This window comes from Impatiens glandulifera, chromosome 7 (genome assembly GCF_907164915.1).
Source record: "Impatiens glandulifera chromosome 7, dImpGla2.1, whole genome shotgun sequence".
Taxonomy (NCBI): Eukaryota; Viridiplantae; Streptophyta; class Magnoliopsida; order Ericales; family Balsaminaceae; genus Impatiens; species Impatiens glandulifera.
In genome coordinates, this window is record NC_061868.1 from 48,803,647 (window position 1) to 48,822,128 (window position 18,482).

At 34.9% G+C, this 18,482-nt stretch overlaps 1 pseudogene; it reads right to left on the reverse strand.

The window, feature by feature from the left end:
* Window positions 1-13,824: 13,824 nt before the first annotated feature.
* On the reverse strand, window positions 13,825-16,508 carry LOC124910126 (annotated as a pseudogene).
* Window positions 16,509-18,482: the final 1,974 nt, after the last annotated feature.

Consider the following 18,482-nt stretch of genomic DNA (forward strand, 5'->3'; position numbering starts at 1 on the left):
GAACCAATCACCATTTTACCCAGTAGAAGGGAGGTTTGTAAGGATAAATGAGCATGCTGAACTTAATGCGCTGAACTTAATGCCGTGATAGCAGCTACTGCTGCTGCCAGAGCAGCAGTTGAAGAAGCTACAGCAGTAGCAGAAGCAATAGCTTCATCTTTCACGGTGGTGGTAAGTTGTTTCCGAGAGTTTATTTATTATAATTGTGTCAAACATGATCATCCCCCTGTTTATTGTTTTAGGTGCCGGAATCGACTCTCAAGAAATTGCTGAAGGTAACATGTGGGAAGGAGGATCCACGGACAGAGGCCCAGAGAGTTTGCAGAGGTATTGTTCGTGTCATGGTTGCTGAGTATGAAGCTGCGGAAGCAACGAAAGCAGCCGCAAGAGAAGGAGGAGGAAAAAAGGAGTAGTAGAGGCGTTTTGCGGCGGAGGGCAGCGACATTATTAGGACCGGTGTCGTCGCCGCCGCTTTTTGATTTTTAGAGATTTTATTATATAAAAGGTGTTTTGCGGTCGACGGTGACGCCACCGGCGCTTAAGAGTTAAGAACACAATTTACTATGAACATGACGATGACTATGAACATGATCCCTTTAATGACATATTATATATTCGGTCCCAAATTTTAGTATTATTTTTTTATTGTATAAGTTATTATAATCATTAATTAATTAATGCATTAATTAGTATAAAATATTATATATATATATAAATGTGTGTTGTACAGAAGAAGACAGAAGACAGACAGAAAACCAATCGGGGGAGTGATGAGTGAGGATTCACGGCGGCGATCGAGATTAACCTAGAATAGTTTCTAGGAAATAATTGCCAAAGGTAAGGTTTAGTAGTTACTACTTATTAACCATCATCCCTTTGTTATTTGATCTTTCTACGTATTTACTTTTTAGGTTAACATTAGGCTCTCTACTATGTACTGAATATTTATGACTAAAGGGTGGACCAGGTCAACCAGACAATCTTAGGAGAAACATTTCTAATTGGATGCTACTTGAAAGAGTTAGGTTCACCTTGGATGGCGTTGAATGTAACAAAATTGGTGTGGGTTACGACGCTTTCAATAGACAGCCAAGTTTCTGCTCTTCACCATTCTTGAGTTGCTTGCATAATCAGCTGTGGAACTTCCAGGATGTAGGTTGTTCGAACTGATGTTAGAGTTGAGATAATTTCTCTCATCCCCATCTGTCCTTTATATTTATGGAAGTTAGATCATCTCCATCATTTTGGTTTTCTCTGTTATGCACAAAATAGAAATTCTTGGTGCCACTACATCACTCTTACTTCAGTTTCTTTAGAGAAAAACTAAAGTATCTTCCATTTCACAATTTTTGCATTCTTGAATCATGTGGAAGTTCTTTCCAATGTTTTGCTGAGAGTGATTAATAGGATCCATAGTTTTTGTTTGACCATCATTGTATCTGTTTTCAAATCTAATTCATTTTTCATTGACACCTTTTAACATTCTATATCAAAATCGTAGAAAAACTTTGAGAACTTTATTTTTTACAGGCTGATAAGAAGATCCGTATTAACAGGAACCAATCACCACTTTACCCAGTGGAAGGGAGGTTTGTAAGGATAATTGAGCATGATGAACTTAATGCGCTGAACTTAATACCGTGGTAGCAGCCAGGGCTGCTGCTAGAGCAGCAGCTGAAGAAGCTGTAGCAGCAGCTGAAGCAATAGCTTCTTCTTCCACGGTGGTGGTAAGTTGATTTCCGAGAGTTTATTTATTATAATTGTGTCAAACATGATCATCCCCTGTTTATTGTTTTAGGTGCCGGAATCGACTCTTGAGAAATTGCTGAAGGTAACGTATGGGAGGGAGGGAGCATCCACGGACAGAGGCCCAGAGAGTTTGCAGAGGTATTGTTCGTGTCATGGTTGCTGAGTATGAAGCTGCGGAAGCAGTCAAAGCAGCAGCAAGAGAAGGAGGAGGAAAAAAGGAGTAGAAGAGGCGTTTTGCGGCGGCGGGCAGCGACATTATTAGGACCGGTGTCGTCGCCGCTGCCGCTTTTTGATTTTTGGAAATTCTATTATATAAAAGATGTTTTTCGGCTGGCGGTGACGCCGCCGACACTTAAGTGTTAAGAACGTGATTGTCTATGAATATGACGATGACTATGAACATGATCCCTTTAATGGTATATTATATATTCGGTCCCAAATTTTAGTATTATTTTTTGATTATATAAGTTATTATAATAATTAATAATTGCATTAATTAGTATAAAATATTATATATATATATAAATAAATGTGTGTCGTACAGAAGAAGAAGAAGACAGACAGAAAACCAATCAGGGGGATTGATGAGTGAGGATTCACGGCGGCGATCGAGATTGACCTAGAATAGTTTCTAAGAAATAATTGCCAAATGTAAGGTTTAGTAGTTACTACATATTAACCATCATCCCTTTGTTATTTGATCTTCCTACGTATTTACTTTTTAGGTTAACATTAGGCTTTTTACCATGTACTGAATATTTATTACTAAAGGGTGGACCAGGTCAACCCGACAATCTTGGGAGAAACATTTCTACTTGGATGCTACTTGAAAGAGTTAGGTTCACCTTGGATGGCGTTGAATGTAACAAAATTGGTGTGGGGTACGACGCTTTCAATAGACAGCCAAGTTTCTGTTCTTCACCATTCTGGAGTTGCTTGCATAATCAGCTGTGGAACTTCCAGGATGTAGGTTGTTCGAACTGATGTTAGAGTTGAGATAATTTCTCTCATCCCCATCTGTTCTTTATATTTATGGAAGTTAGATCATCTTCATCATTTTGGTTTTCTCTGTTATGCACAAAACAGAAATTCTTGGTGCCACTACATCACTCTTACTTCAGTTTCTTTAGAGAAAAACTAATGTATCTTCCATTTCACAATTTTTGCATTCTTGAATGATGTGGAAGTTCTTTCCAATGTTTTGCTGAGAGTGATTAATAGGATCCATAGTTTTTGTTTGACCATCATTGTATCTGTTTTCAGATCTAATTCCTTTTTCATTGACACCTTTTAACATTCTATATCAAAATCGTAGAAGAACTCTGAGAACTTTATTTTTTACAGGCTGATAAGAAGAACCGTATTAGGAGGAACCAATCACCACTTTACCTAGTGGAAGGGAGGTTTGTAAGGATAAATGAGCATGTTGAACTTAATGCGATGAACTTAAAGTCGTGGTAGCATCCAGGGCTGCTGCCAGCAGCTGAAGAAGCTGCAGTAGTAGGAGCAATAGATTCTTCTTCCACGGTAGTGGTAAGTTGATTTCCGAAAGTATATTTATTATAATTGTGTCAAACATGATCATCCCCTGTTTATTGTTTTAGGTGCCGGAATCGACTCTAAAGAAATTGCTGAAGGTAACGTGTGGGAAGGAGGATCCACGGACAGAGGCCCAGAGAGTTTGCAGAGGTATTGTTCGTGTCATGGTTGCTGAGTATGAAGCTGTGGAAGCAGCCAAAGCAACAGCAAGAGGAGGAGGAGGAAAAAAGGAGTAGTAGAGGCGTTTTGCGGTGAAGGGCAGCGACATTATTAGGACCGGTGTCGTCGCCGCTGCCGCCGCTTTTTTATTTTAGGAGATTTTATTATATAAAAGGTGTTTTGTGGCCGGCGATGACGCCGCCGACGCTTAAGAGTTAAGAACACGATTGACTATGAACATGACGATGACTATGAACATGATTCCTTTAATGACATATTATATATTCGGTCTCAAATTTTAGTATTATTTTTTGATTGTATAAGTTATTATAATAATTAATTAATTAATGCATTAATTAGTATAAAATATTATATTATATATATATATATAAATAAATGTGTGTTGTACAGAAGAAGACAGACATAAAACTAATCTGGGGGAGTAATGAGTGAGGATTCACGGCGGCGATCGAGATTGACCTAGAATAGTTTCTAGGAAATAATTGCCAAATGTAAGGTTTAGTTGTTACTACATATTAACCATCATCCCTTTGTTATTTGATCTTCCTACGTATTTACTTTTTAGGTTAACATTAGGCTTTCTACTATGTACTGAATATTTATGATTGAAGGGTGGACCAGGTCAACCCAACAATCTTGAGAGAAACATTTTTACTTGGATGCTGCTTGAAAGAGTTAGGTTCACCTTGGATGGAGTTGAATGTAACAAAATTGGTGTGGGGTACGACGCTTTCAATGGACAGCCAAGTTTCTGCTCTTCACCATTCTAGAGTTGCTTGCATAATCAGCTGTGGAACTTCCAGGATGTAGGTAGTTCGAACTGATGTTAGAGTTGAGATAATTTCTCTCATCCCCACATGTCCTTTATATTTATGGAAGTTAGATCATCTCTATCATTTTGGTTTTCTCTGTTATGTACAAAACAAAAATTCTTGGTGCCACTACATCACTCTTACTTCAGTTTTTTAGAGAAAAACTAATGTATCTTTCATTTTATAATTTTTGCATTCTTGAATGATGTGGAAGTTCTTTCCAATGTTTTGCCGAGAGTGATTAATAGGATCCATAATTTTGTTTGACCATCATTGTATCTGTTTTGAGATCCAATTCCTTTTTCATTGACACCTTTTAACATTCTATATCAAAATCGTAGAAGAACTCTGAGAACTTTATTTTTTACAGGCTGATAAGAAAAACCGTATTAGCAAGAACCAATCACCATTTTACCCAGTAGAAGGGAGGTTTGTAAGGATAAATGAGCATGCTGAACTTAATGCGCTGAACTTAATGCCGTGATAGCAGCTAGGGCTGCTGCCAGAGCAGCAGTTGAAGAAGCTGCAGCAGTAGTAGAAGCAATAGCTTCTTCTTTCACGGTGGTGGTAAGTTGTTTCCGAGAGTTTATTTATTATAATTGTTTCAAACATGATCATCCCCCTGTTTATTGTTTTAGGTGCCGGAATCGACTCTCGAGAAATTGCTGCAGCTAACATGTGGGAAGGAGGATCCACGGACAGAGGCCCAGAGAGTTTGCAGAGGTATTGTTCGTGTCATGGTTGCTGAGTATGAAGTTGCGGAAGCAACCAAAGCAGCCGCAAGAGGAGGAGGAGGAAAAAAGGAGTAGTAGAGGCGTTTTGCGGCGGAGGGCAGCGACATTATTAGGACCGGTGTCGTCGCCGCTGCCGCTTTTTGATTTTTGGAAATTCTATTATATAAAAGGTGTTTTTCGGCTGGCGGTGACGCCGCCGACACTTAAGTGTTAAGAACGTGATTGTCTATGAATATGACGATGACTATGAACATGATCCCTTTAATGGTATATTATATATTCGGTCCCAAATTTTAGTATTATTTTTTGATTTTATAAGTTATTATAATAATTAATAATTGCATTAATTAGTATAAAATATTATATATATATATAAATAAATGTGTGTCGTACAGAAGAAGAAGAAGACAGACAGAAAACCAATCAGGGGGAGTGATGAGTGAGGATTCACGACGGCGATCGAGATTGACCTAGAATAGTTTCTAGGAAATAATTGCCAAATGTACGGTTTAGTAGTTACTACATATTAACCATCATCCCTTTGTTATTTGATCTTCCTACGTATTTACTTTTTAGGTTAACATTAGGCTTTTTACCATGTACTGAATATTTATTACTAAAGGGTGGACTAGGTCAACCCGACAATCTTGGGAGAAACATTTCTACTTGGATGCTACTTGAAAGAGTTAGGTTCACCTTGGATGGCGTTGAATGTAACAAAATTGGTGTGGGGTACGACGCTTTCAATAGACAGCCAAGTTTCTGTTCTTCACCATTCTGGAGTTGCTTGCATAATCAGCTGTGGAACATCCAGGATGTAGGTTGTTCGAACTGATGTTAGAGTTGAGATAATTTCTCTCATCCCCATCTGTCCTTTATATTTATGGAAGTTAGATCATCTCCATCATTTTGGTTTTCTCTGTTATGCACAAAACAGAAATTCTTGGTGCCACTACATCACTCTTACTTCAGTTTCTTTAGAGAAAAACTAATGTATCTTCCATTTCACAATTTTTGCATTCTTGAATGATGTGGAAGTTCTTTCCAATGTTTTGTTGAGAGTGATTAATAGGATCCATAGTTTTTGTTTGACCATCATTGTATCTGTTTTCAGATCTAATTCATTTTTCATTGACACCTTTTAACATTCTATATCAAAATCGTAGAAGAACTCTGAGAACTTTATTTTTTACAGGCTGATAAGAAGAACCGTATTAGGAGGAACCAATCACCACTTTACCTAGTGGAAGTGAGGTTTGTAAGGATAAATGAGCATGTTGAACTTAATGCGATGAACTTAAAGTCGTGGTAGCATCCAGGGCTGCTGCCAGCAGTTGAAGAAGCTGCAGCAGCAGGAGCAATAGATTCTTCTTCCACGGTAGTGGTAAGTTGATTTCCGAAAGTATATTTATTATAATTGTGTCAAACATGATCATCCCCTGTTTATTGTTTTAGGTGCCGGAATCGACTCTCAAGAAATTGCTGAAGGTAACGTGTGGGAAGGAGGATCCACGGACAGAGGCCCAGAGAGTTTGCAGAGGTATTGTTCGTGTCATGGTTGCTGAGTATGAAGCTGTGGAAGCAGCCAAAGCAACAGCAAGAGGAGGAGGAGGAAAAAAGGAGTAGTAGAGGCGTTTTGCGGTGGAGGGCAGCGACATTATTAGGACCGGTGTCGTCGCTGCTGCCGCCGCTTTTTTATTTTAGGAGATTTTATTATATAAAAGGTGTTTTGTGGCCGGCGATGACGCCGCCGACGCTTAAGAGTTAAGAACACGATTGACTATGAACATGACGATGACTATGAACATGATTCCTTTAATGACATATTATATATTCGGTCTCAAATTTTAGTATTATTTTTTGATTGTATAAGTTATTATAATAATTAATTAATTAATGCATTAATTAGTATAAAATATTATATTATATATATATATAAATAAATGTGTGTTGTACAGAAGAAGACAGACATAAAACTAATCTGGGGGAGTGATGAGTGAGGATTCACGGCGGCGATCGAGATTGACCTAGAATAGTTTCTAGGAAATAATTGCCAAATGTAAGGTTTAGTTGTTACTACATATTAACCATCATCCCTTTGTTATTTGATCTTCCTACGTATTTACTTTTTAGGTTAATATTAGGCTTTCTACTATGTACTGAATATTTATGATTGAAGGGTGGACCAGGTCAACCCAACAATCTTGAGAGAAACATTTTTACTTGGATGCTGCTTGAAAGAGTTAGGTTCACCTTGGATGGAGTTGAATGTAACAAAATTGGTGTGGGGTACGACGCTTTCAATGGACAGCCAAGTTTCTGCTCTTCACCATTCTAGAGTTGCTTGCATAATCAGCTGTGGAACTTCCAGGATGTAGGTAGTTCGAACTGATGTTAGAGTTGAGATAATTTCTCTCATCCCCACATGTCCTTTATATTTATGGAAGTTAGATCATCTCTATCATTTTGGTTTTCTCTGTTATGTACAAAACAAAAATTCTTGGTGCCACTACATCACTCTTACTTCAGTTTTTTAGAGAAAAACTAATGTATCTTTCATTTTATAATTTTTGCATTCTTGAATGATGTGGAAGTTCTTTCCAATGTTTTGCCGAGAGTGATTAATAGGATCCATAATTTTGTTTGACCATCATTGTATCTGTTTTGAGATCCAATTCCTTTTTCATTGACACCTTTTAAAATTCTATATCAAAATCGTAGAAGAACACTGAGAACTTTATTTTTTACAGGCTGATAAGAAAAACCGTATTAGCAAGAACCAATCACCATTTTACCCAGTAGAAGGGAGGTTTGTAAGGATAAATGAGCATGCTGAACTTAATGCGCTGAACTTAATGCCGTGATAGCAGCTAGGGCTGCTGCCAGAGCAGCAGTTGAAGAAGCTGCAGCAGTAGCAGAAGCAATAGCTTCTTCTTTCACGGTGGTGGTAAGTTGTTTCCGAGAGTTTATTTATTATAATTGTGTCAAACATGATCATCCCCCTGTTTATTGTTTTAGGTGCCGGAATCGACTCTCGAGAAATTGCTGAAGTTAACATGTGGGAAGGAGGATCCACGGACAGAGGCCCAGAGAGTTTGCAGAGGTATTGTTCGTGTCATGGTTGCTGAGTATGAAGCTGCGGAAGCAACCAAAGCATCCGCAAGAGGAGGAGGAGGAAAAAAGGAGTAGTAGAGGCGTTTTGCGGCGGAGGGCAGCGACATTATTAGGACCGGTGTCGTCGCCGCCGCTTTTTGATTTTTAGAGATTTTATTATATAAAAGGTGTTTTGCGGTCGACGGTGACGCCACCGGCGCATAAGAGTTAAGAACACAATTTACTATGAACATGACGATGACTATGAACATGATCCCTTTAATGACATATTATATATTCGGTCCCAAATTTTTGTATTATTTTTTTATTGTATAAGTTATTATAATCATTAATTAATTAATGCATTAATTAGTATAAAATATTATATATATATATATATAAATGTGTGTTGTACAGAAGAAGACAGAAGACAGAAGACAGACAGAAAACCAATCGGGGGAGTGATGAGTAAGGATTCACGGCGGCGATCGAGATTAACCTAGAATAGTTTCTAGGAAATAATTGCCAAAGGTAAGGTTTAGTAGTTACTACTTATTAACCATCATCCCTTTGTTATTTGATCTTTCTACGTATTTACTTTTTAGGTTAACATTAGGCTCTCTACTATGTACTGAATATTTATGACTAAAGGGTGGACCAGGTCAACCAGACAATCTTGGGAGAAACATTTCTAATTGGATGCTACTTGAAAGAGTTAGGTTCACCTTGGATGGCGTTGAATGTAACAAAATTGGTGTGGGTTACGACGCTTTCAATAGACAGCCAAGTTTCTGTTCTTCACCATTCTTGAGTTGCTTGCATAATCAGCTGTGGAACTTCCAGGATGTAGCTTGTTCGAACTAATGTTAGAGTTGAGATAATTTCTCTCATCCCCATCTGTCCTTTATATTTATGGAAGTTAGATCATCTCCATCATTTTGGTTTTCTCTGTTATGCACAAAATAGAAATTCTTGGTGCCACTACATCACTCTTACTTCAGTTTCTTTAGAGAAAAACTAAAGTATCTTCCATTTCACAATTTTTGCATTCTTGAATGATGAGTAAGTTCTTTCCAATGTTTTGCTGAGAGTGATTAATAGGATCCATAGTTTTTGTTTGACCATCATTGTATCTGTTTTCAAATCCAATTCCTTTTTCATTGACACCTTTTAACATTCTATATCAAAATCGTAGAAAAACTTTGAGAACTTTATTTTTTACAGGCTGATAAGAAGATCCGTATTAACATGAACCAATCACCACTTTATCCAGTGGAAGGGAGGTTTGTAAGGATAATTGAGCATGATGAACTTAATGCGCTGAACTTAATACCGTGGTAACAGCCAGGGCTGCTGCCAGAGCAGCAGCTGAAGAAGCTGAAGCAATAGCTTCTTCTTCCACGGTGGTGGTAAGTTGATTTCCGAGAGTTTATTTATTATAATTGTGTCAAACATGATCATCCCCTGTTTATTGTTTTAGGTGCCGGAATCGACTCTTGAGAAATTGCTGAAGGTAACGTATGGGAGGGAGGGAGGATCCACGGACAGAGGCCCAGAGAGTTTGAGAGGTATTGTTCGTGTCATGGTTGCTGAGTATGAAGCTGCAGAAGCAGCCAAAGCAGCAGCAAGAGAAGGAGGAGGAAAAAAGGAGTAGAAGAGGCGTTTTGCGGCGGCGGGCAGCGACATTATTAGGACCGGTGTCGTCGCCGCCGCCGCTTTTTGATTTTTGGAAATTCTATTATATAAAAGGTGTTTTTCGGCTGGCGGTGACGCCGCCGACACTTAAGTGTTAAGAACGTGATTGTCTATGAATATGACGATGACTATGAACATGATCCCTTTAATGGTATATTATATATTCAGAAGAAGACAGACAGAAAACCAATCAGGGGGAGTGATGAGTGAGGATTCACGGCGGTGATCGAAATTGACCTAGAATAGTTTCTAGGAAATAATAGCCAAAGGTAAGGTTTAGTAGTTACTACATATTAACAACCATCATCCCTTTGTTATTTGATCTTCTTACGTATTTACTTTTTAGGTTAACATTAGGCTTTCTACCATGTACTGAATATTTATTACTAAAGGGTGGACCAGGTCAACCCGACAATCTTGGGAGAAACATTTCTACTTGGATGCTACTTGAAAGAGTTAGGTTCACCTTGGATGGTGTTGAATGTAACAAAATTGGTGTGGGGTACGACGCTTTCAATAGACAGCCAAGTTTCTGTTCTTCACCATTCTGGAGTTGCTTGCATAATTAGCTGTGGAACTTCCAGGATGTAGGTTGCTGAGTATGAAGCTGTGGAAGCAGCCAAAGCAGCAGCAAGAGGAGGAGGAGGAAAAAAGGAGTAGTAGAGGCGTTTTGCGGTGGAGGGCAGCGACATTATTAGGACCGGTGTCGTCGCCGCTGCCGCCGCTTTTTTATTTTAGGAGATTTTATTATATAAAAGGTGTTTTGTGGCCGGCGATGACGCCGCCGACGCTTAAGAGTTAAGAACATGATTGACTATGAACATGACGATGACTATGAACATGATCCCTTTAATGACATATTATATATTCGGTCTCAAATTTTAGTAGTATTTTTTGATTGTATAAGTTATTATAATAATTAATTAATTAATGCATTAATTAGTATAAAATATTATATTATATATATATATATAAATAAATGTGTGTTGTACAGAAGAAGACAGACATAAAACTAATCGGGGGGAGTGATGAGTGAGGATTCACGGCGGCGATCGAGATTGACCTAGAATAGTTTCTAGGAAATAATTGTCAAATGTAAGGTTTAGTTGTTACTACATATTAACCATCATCCCTTTGTTATTTGATTTTCCTACGTATTTACTTTTTAGGTTAACATTAGGCTTTCTACTATGTACTGAATATTTATGATTGAAGGGTGGACCAGGTCAACCCAACAATCTTGAGAGAAACATTTTTACTTGGATGCTGCTTGAAAGAGTTAGGTTCACCTTGGATGGATTTGAATGTAACAAAATTGGTGTGAGGTACGACGCTTTCAATGGACAGCCAAGTTTCTGCTCTTCACCATTCTAGAGTTGCTTGCATAATCAGCTGTGGAACTTCCAGGATGTAGGTAGTTCGAACTGATGTTAGAGTTGAGATAATTTCTCTCATCCCCACATGTCCTTTATATTTATGGAAGTTAGATCATCTCTATTATTTTGGTTTTCTCTGTTATGTACAAAACAAAAATTCTTGGTGCCACTACATCACTCTTACTTCAGTTTTTTAGAGAAAAACTAATGTATCTTTCATTTTATAATTTTTGCATTCTTGAATGATGTGGAAGTTCTTTCCAATGTTTTGCAGAGAGTGATTAATAGGATCCATAGTTTTGTTTGACCATCATTGTATCTGTTTTTAGATTCAATTCCTTTTTCATTGACACCTTTTAACATTATATATCAAAATCGTAGAAGAACTCTGAGAACTTTATTTTTTACAGGCTGATAAGAAAAACCGTATTAGTAGGAACCAATCACCACTTTACCCAGTAGAAGGGAGGTTTGTAAGGATAAATGAGCATCCAGTTACGTTTTGATAAACTATAGATGATACTTATCATCATGCATATTTCTATGTGTGTGTTTTCAAGAATTTCGTATTCTCTGCAGACTCCTGGTAGCCATTCATTCTCAATTGGCATAACTGAAGTTTTCAATACAAACCTTTTGATCGAACTCACTACTGATGACATAGAATATGTCTACCAAAGGTTAGTATCCATTTCACATAAGAAATTCTCATTTGTAGAAGCAGTATCTGAACTATTTAGGATAGCCTTAATAAATCACTTTTCACCATTGAGTTAGCCTCCATGATAAAAACCATGTCTAAAAAACAAATAAATAAGGTTTTATCAATGATGTATATATGCTGGGCTTATTTAAGGTTAGATTGATGTATACCAGATTTTTATATTTCTTACTTTGATTAATAGAATCTCGGTATAGTATTGTGTTGTTATGGTCATTGTCAATTATAGTGTTATGTACTTCAATTCTTTTCCAGGAGCCCAAGAAAAATTATTGACATTGCTGCAGTTCCAACCTTTGAAGCTCTCACTCAATTTGGAACTGCCACAATTACAACAAAAAATATTGGTGAAGTAGAAACATCAAACAGCTTTACAGTACTTTTTTTGTATACAATTCAGAAGAATATCCGTCAACAATAAATGTGATTAAAAAAAGCATAAACCGATTAATTAAGAATGAACTAAGTCAGAATCTCATGTATGCATAATTAAGATTTGTGACATGACTTATTTTACTTCATGTGTCCATTTGATAATTGCAGTTAGGCCTTTCATGTAAAAGCTCTCACTCTTCAGGTCTAATTAGGGCTATCCTAAATAGTTCAGATACTGTTTCTACAAATGAGAATTTCTTATGTGAAATGGATACTAACTTTTGGTAAATATATTCTACGTCATCAGCAGTGAGTTCGATCAAAAGGTTTGTTGTGAGAACTTCAGTTATGCCAATTGAGAATGAATGGCTACCAGGAGTCTGTAGAGAATAATAAATGCTTGAAAACACACACAAAAATATGCATGATGATAAGTATCATCTATAGTTTATCAAAACGTAACTGGATGCTCATTCATCCTTACAAACCTCCCTTCCACTGAGTAAAGTGGTGATTGGTTCCTGCTAATACGGTTCTTCTTATCAGCCTGTAAAAAATAAAGTTCTCAGAGTTCTTCTACGATTTTGATATAGAATGTTAAAAGGTATCAATGAAAAAGGAATTGGATCTGAAAACAGATACAATGATGGTCAAACAAAAATTATGAATCCTATTAATCACTCTCAGCAAAATATTGGAAAGAACTTCCACGTCATTCAAGAATGCAAAAATTGTGAAATGGAAGATACATTAGTTTTTCTCTAAAGAAACTGAAGTAAGAGTGATGTAGTGGCACCAAGAATTTCTGTTTTGTACATAACAGAGAAAACCAAAATGATGGAGATGATCTAACTTCCATAAATATAAAGGACAGATGGGGATGAGAGAAATTATTTCAACTCTAACATTAGTTCGAACTACCTACATCCTGGAAGTTCCACAGCTGATTATGCAAGCAACTCCAGAATGGTGAAGAGCAGAAACTTAGCTGTCCATTGAAAGCGTCGTACCCCACACCAATTTTGTTACATTCAACGCCATCCAAGGTGAACCTAACTCTTTCAAGAAGCATCCAAGTAGAAATGTTTCTCTCAAGATTGTCGGGTTGACTTGGTCCACCCTTCAGTCATAAATATTCAGTACATTGTAGAAAGCCTAATGTTAACCTAAAAAGTAAATACGCGGGAAGATCAAATAACAAAGGGATGATGGTTAATATGTAGTAACTACTAAACCTTACCTTTAGCAATTATTTCCTAGAAATTATTCTAGGTCAATCTCGATCGCCGACGTGAATCTTCACTCATCACTCCCCCGATTGGTTTTTTGTCTGTCTTCTGTCTTCTTCTGTACAACACACATTTATATATATATATATATATATATATATAATATTTTATACTAATTAATGCATTAATTAATTAATTATTATAATAACTTATACAATCAAAAAAATAATACTAAAATTTGGGACCGAATATATAATATGTCATTAAAGGGATCATGTTCATAGTCATCGTCATGTTCATAGTCAACCGTGTTCTTAACTCTTAAGCGCCGGCGGCGTTATCGCCGGCCGCAAAACACTTTTTACATAATAAAATCTCCAAAAATCAAAAAGTGGCAGCGACGACCACACCGGTCCTAATAATGTCGTTGCCCGCCGCCGCAAAACGCCTCTACTACTCCCAGGGGCGGAGCTAGGATTTGAAACCTACCCGGGCTAATTTTTTATTAAAAAAATCTATCCGGGCTAGTTTTATAGTTTGTTGTCACCAATGCATTTTAGCAACGGAAAATAACCAATAACGACGGTTATTTATCGTCGTTATTGATAAAATACATACAAGCTCTTTAAGGTTACCTGGGCTACAGTCCGGGCCGGCTTGTACTTGGCTCCGCCCCTGACTACTCCTTTTTCCTCCTCCTCTTGTTGCTGCTTTGGCTGCTTCCGCAGCTTCATACTCAGCAACCATGACACGAACAATACCTCTGCAAACTCTCTGGGCCTCTGTCCGTGGATCCTCCTTCTCACACGTTACCTTCAGCAATTTATTAAGAGTCGATTCCGGCACCTAAAACAATAAACAGGGGATGATCATGTTTGACACAATTATAATAAATAAACTTCGGAAATCAGCTTACCGTGGAAGAAGAAGCTATTGCTCCTGCTGTTGCAGCTTCTTCAGCTGCTGCTCTGGCAGCAGCCTTGGCTGCTACCACGGCATTAAGTTCAGCAATTCGGGCAGCAACTCTACCTTCTCCGTCGAAACAATCGATTATGGCTTGTGTCCTTGTAGCAGCATTGTTTGGATCATCAACATCCTGTGAACGCGCAAGCCTCAGCATTAGATTCTTTCAATTATATATATATTTTTTTTAATGTTATATTACCTTCTAATTTAATAATTTTATTCAATTTTATTCAGTATTTATTTATATAATTTAAAAAAGGGTAAAAAATTCAAGCTAATCCTAAAATAATTTCAAGACATAAACTTGAGGCATGTCAATCTCATTCAAATATGTCAATATGATGGGCAGTTACTAGCTGAAGTAGGTAGTTGTTGTTGACTAGGATAAACTTTTCCAACATCATTGTCACCATAAAACTTCACCAAAATTTCCACATTATCATAAAAAAACATGGCTTCTTCATTTCACAATTTAAAAAAGCAAGCTTCTCTCAAGTTTCTAGACAAGATCAACAAGGCAAAAAGGGCTAACTATCACTCAGTGCTACTCCAGCTCAAATGTATGTATAACCTCATATTCTTTCCCATCCAATTTTATCATCTTCTTCTTCTTGATTTTGATTTTTTTAATTTTTCTACTTTCTTCTGCTTAGAATCTATAGATGTGTGTATATATGCAAACATAACCGATGAAACCAAAATGACACAGTTGAAGAATAATAGAGAAGAAGCAAGCAGCGCTTAATATCGAAATAAAACCGAACGAAACTATTAAAGCATCGCCCTTTCAAGGGTGTTCAAATTCAAATTCAACTCCAAAAACAACAAATAAAGAAAACATTTTTAACAAATAGTACTCTTAGTTGTTTTATAACGGAGACACTACCCTGTGAACAATAGAAGGTCCAAATTCATCATACTCTGCCTTTGAAATCAACATCTGTAAAAAAAAAAAAAAAATTGATAAACAATCGGAGAGTGAGTGACCTAGCCATATAGTATATAACCTGTCAACATAAATTATGTATCATGAGAATGCCTTTATCTATTAATAATTATGTGAATCTTTGCTTTCTTGAAAAACAAAAAGTTAAGATTTACCTTCTTGAAAGGGCTTAGAGGAAGGGCTTAGAGATGCAAAGACAGATCCACCAATCCAGACAAGGTACTTCCTCTCGGGAGGTGCAAACACATTTATCTTCATAGGTGCAAGGGAAATTATCTCTTTGCTCATTCTGTCAGCAATACCAGGGAACATAGTTGAACCACCACTAAGCACAATGTGTTCAAACAGCTCCCTCCTGATATCCACATCACACTTCATGATGGAGTTGTAAGTCATCTCGTGGATTCCAGAAGCAGCTTCCATTCCAATGATCATCGATGGCTGGAAAAGTATTTCAGGGCATCGAAACCTCTCAGCACCAATGGTGATCACTTGACCGTCAGGAAGCTTGTAGGTTTTCTCAATTGATGAAGAATTGGTTCTTGAAGTCTCAATCTCCTGTTCGTAGTCCAAAGCTATGTAAGTCAGATTTTCCTTCATATTCCTAACAATTTTTCTGGTAAATAAATAACCACGTGACTCACACCTTCACCCGATTCCAGCACAATACCTACCCAGATGAAAAGTACCAAGTATTGAAAGAGGTTCACTATTCTTCTTTTCTTTTCAAATTCACATAAAGAGAGATTGCTTTAATTACTTTAAATGGTTTACGTTGTAACCACCAGTTCCATATAGAGAAAGTACGGCCTGATTGACAACATACATGGAAGGGGTGTGAAATGTCTCCAACATAATTTGGGTCATCTTTTCACGATTAGCCTTAGAGTTAAGAGGTGCTTCGGTAAGAAGAACGGGATGATCTTGTGGGGAAACACTAATATCATTGAATGTTTGATGCCATACTTTCTCCATATCGTCTCAATTGCTCACAATACCATCCTCAATTGGGTATTTTAAATTTAAAACGCTTCTCATTATCTCAGCATTATCGCCGACGTAGACGTCTTTCAGCATTCCATCCATCACACGCATGTGATGTCTTTCAACCATCACACGCATAAATTAAATCACTTGAGATAAAAATGTCAAAAACACTTTAGATATAAATTAAATCTTCCACAAAAGGAATTATTGATCTAAATCATTTTTAAAGACACAATCATTTCTCCCCTCAAACTCAATATCTTCAAAAAAAAAATATATTGCAGTCTCGTCTAAAAAAAACTATCTTTAACTTGACATAATAAAAAATTATAACCCTTAATCACTTAGAATATTTAATAAAATAGTTGCTCTCATTTATATTAGAACTATATAAAGAAATTAAATATTTAAATATTTGATTTTAGATTATCCATTTCATTTAGATGTAAGTGAAAATAGTTGATATATCCGCAATATTCTACTAGTTTATTTGGCTACTTTTATTTGGTTTATTTAAACAATAATGTGATAAATTGATAAAAAAATAAAATTTATTATAGAGTTACCATAAATTTAATTAAAATAGTTACGATTATATTTAAAAAAATAACATATTCGACCTTCATCCGGATGCTATTATATATCTTTACCGGGTTTTGAACATTTCTCAACTCTATTTTATATTCTCATAAATGAGTTATATTATTCTCTCATTTTATTTAATTGTCCTCCATCGACACCTTTTTTTTCAATTTGCGCTTTTTTCCGTTTTCTTGAATTTTTTCGTCAATCTCAACCATGTTAGTGTCATTTCCCACTTTATTATTTATGCTATAATGTACTGTTTTACTTTTTTTTTTTTTTTTAAGGATGAATTAATAATTTTATAAATAAAACGATAATTAAAAGAAGTGTATATATACTATAACCTTAATCAGTCACGTTGTGTTTCTAGAAATAGAAAGACTGAATTTGATGTCCCTTATATATTATTTTTCTTAATTTAAGTCATTTATTGGAGTCTGATTTAGTTTTTTCTTTAATTTAATAAATAATTTAAGTAGGAATATATTTAAGAAATTGATCAAACTCATATATATATATATATATATATATATATATAATTTATATATTCTAAATAAATAAATTATTTATTATTTAATTTAATAATAGTTTTTTTATTTTATTATAAATAAAAATGATAATTATTTATAAATTATTTAAACATATTAAAATATAATGAATTATTTTAAAACTAACTATGTAATAAATATTAAAATAAAAGATAATATATATTTGACACGAATATATTCTTATTATTAATATTTATAACTACTATTTATTTTCATAAATATATATATATATATATATAAATTCATAAAATATAATAAATACATAATATATAAATAAAAAATTATATACATATGTATTCAAATATTAAAATAAAATTATTTATTTATTTAACACTATATTTTAAATAATTTATAAATATTTATTATTTTAATTTATAATATTATTTTATAACAAAAAACAATTTATATTCTTAAAAAAAAATATAATATTACTTTAAATATTGAATAATTGTTTTATTCTATTTTAATATATTAAAAATAAATAAATAAAAATGAAAACCAAATATATTAAAAATCTATTTAAAAAATTATTGTATAATGAATAGAGTTTTATAAGAGAGAATCAATATTTTTGACAATATTTTATATTTTAAAATAAAATACATAATATAAACTTTTAATTAATTTTATATATTAAAATAAAATATATTATATTATATAATATTAAAATAAAATATATTACATAAATATTAAAATAACAAATATATTTTATTTTTATTTTTATTTTTATTTAATCTTATAAATATAATATATAATTAAAACTAAATTAAATAATTTAAATAAATATTATAAACTAAAATATATACCATAATCTTAAAATATTTATAAAATACCAATTAAAAACATTAAAATAAAATAAATTACATAAACTTACAATATTTATACTATTTTACAATTACTAAAAAATAAATTACATAAACTTACAATATTTATAATATTTTACCATT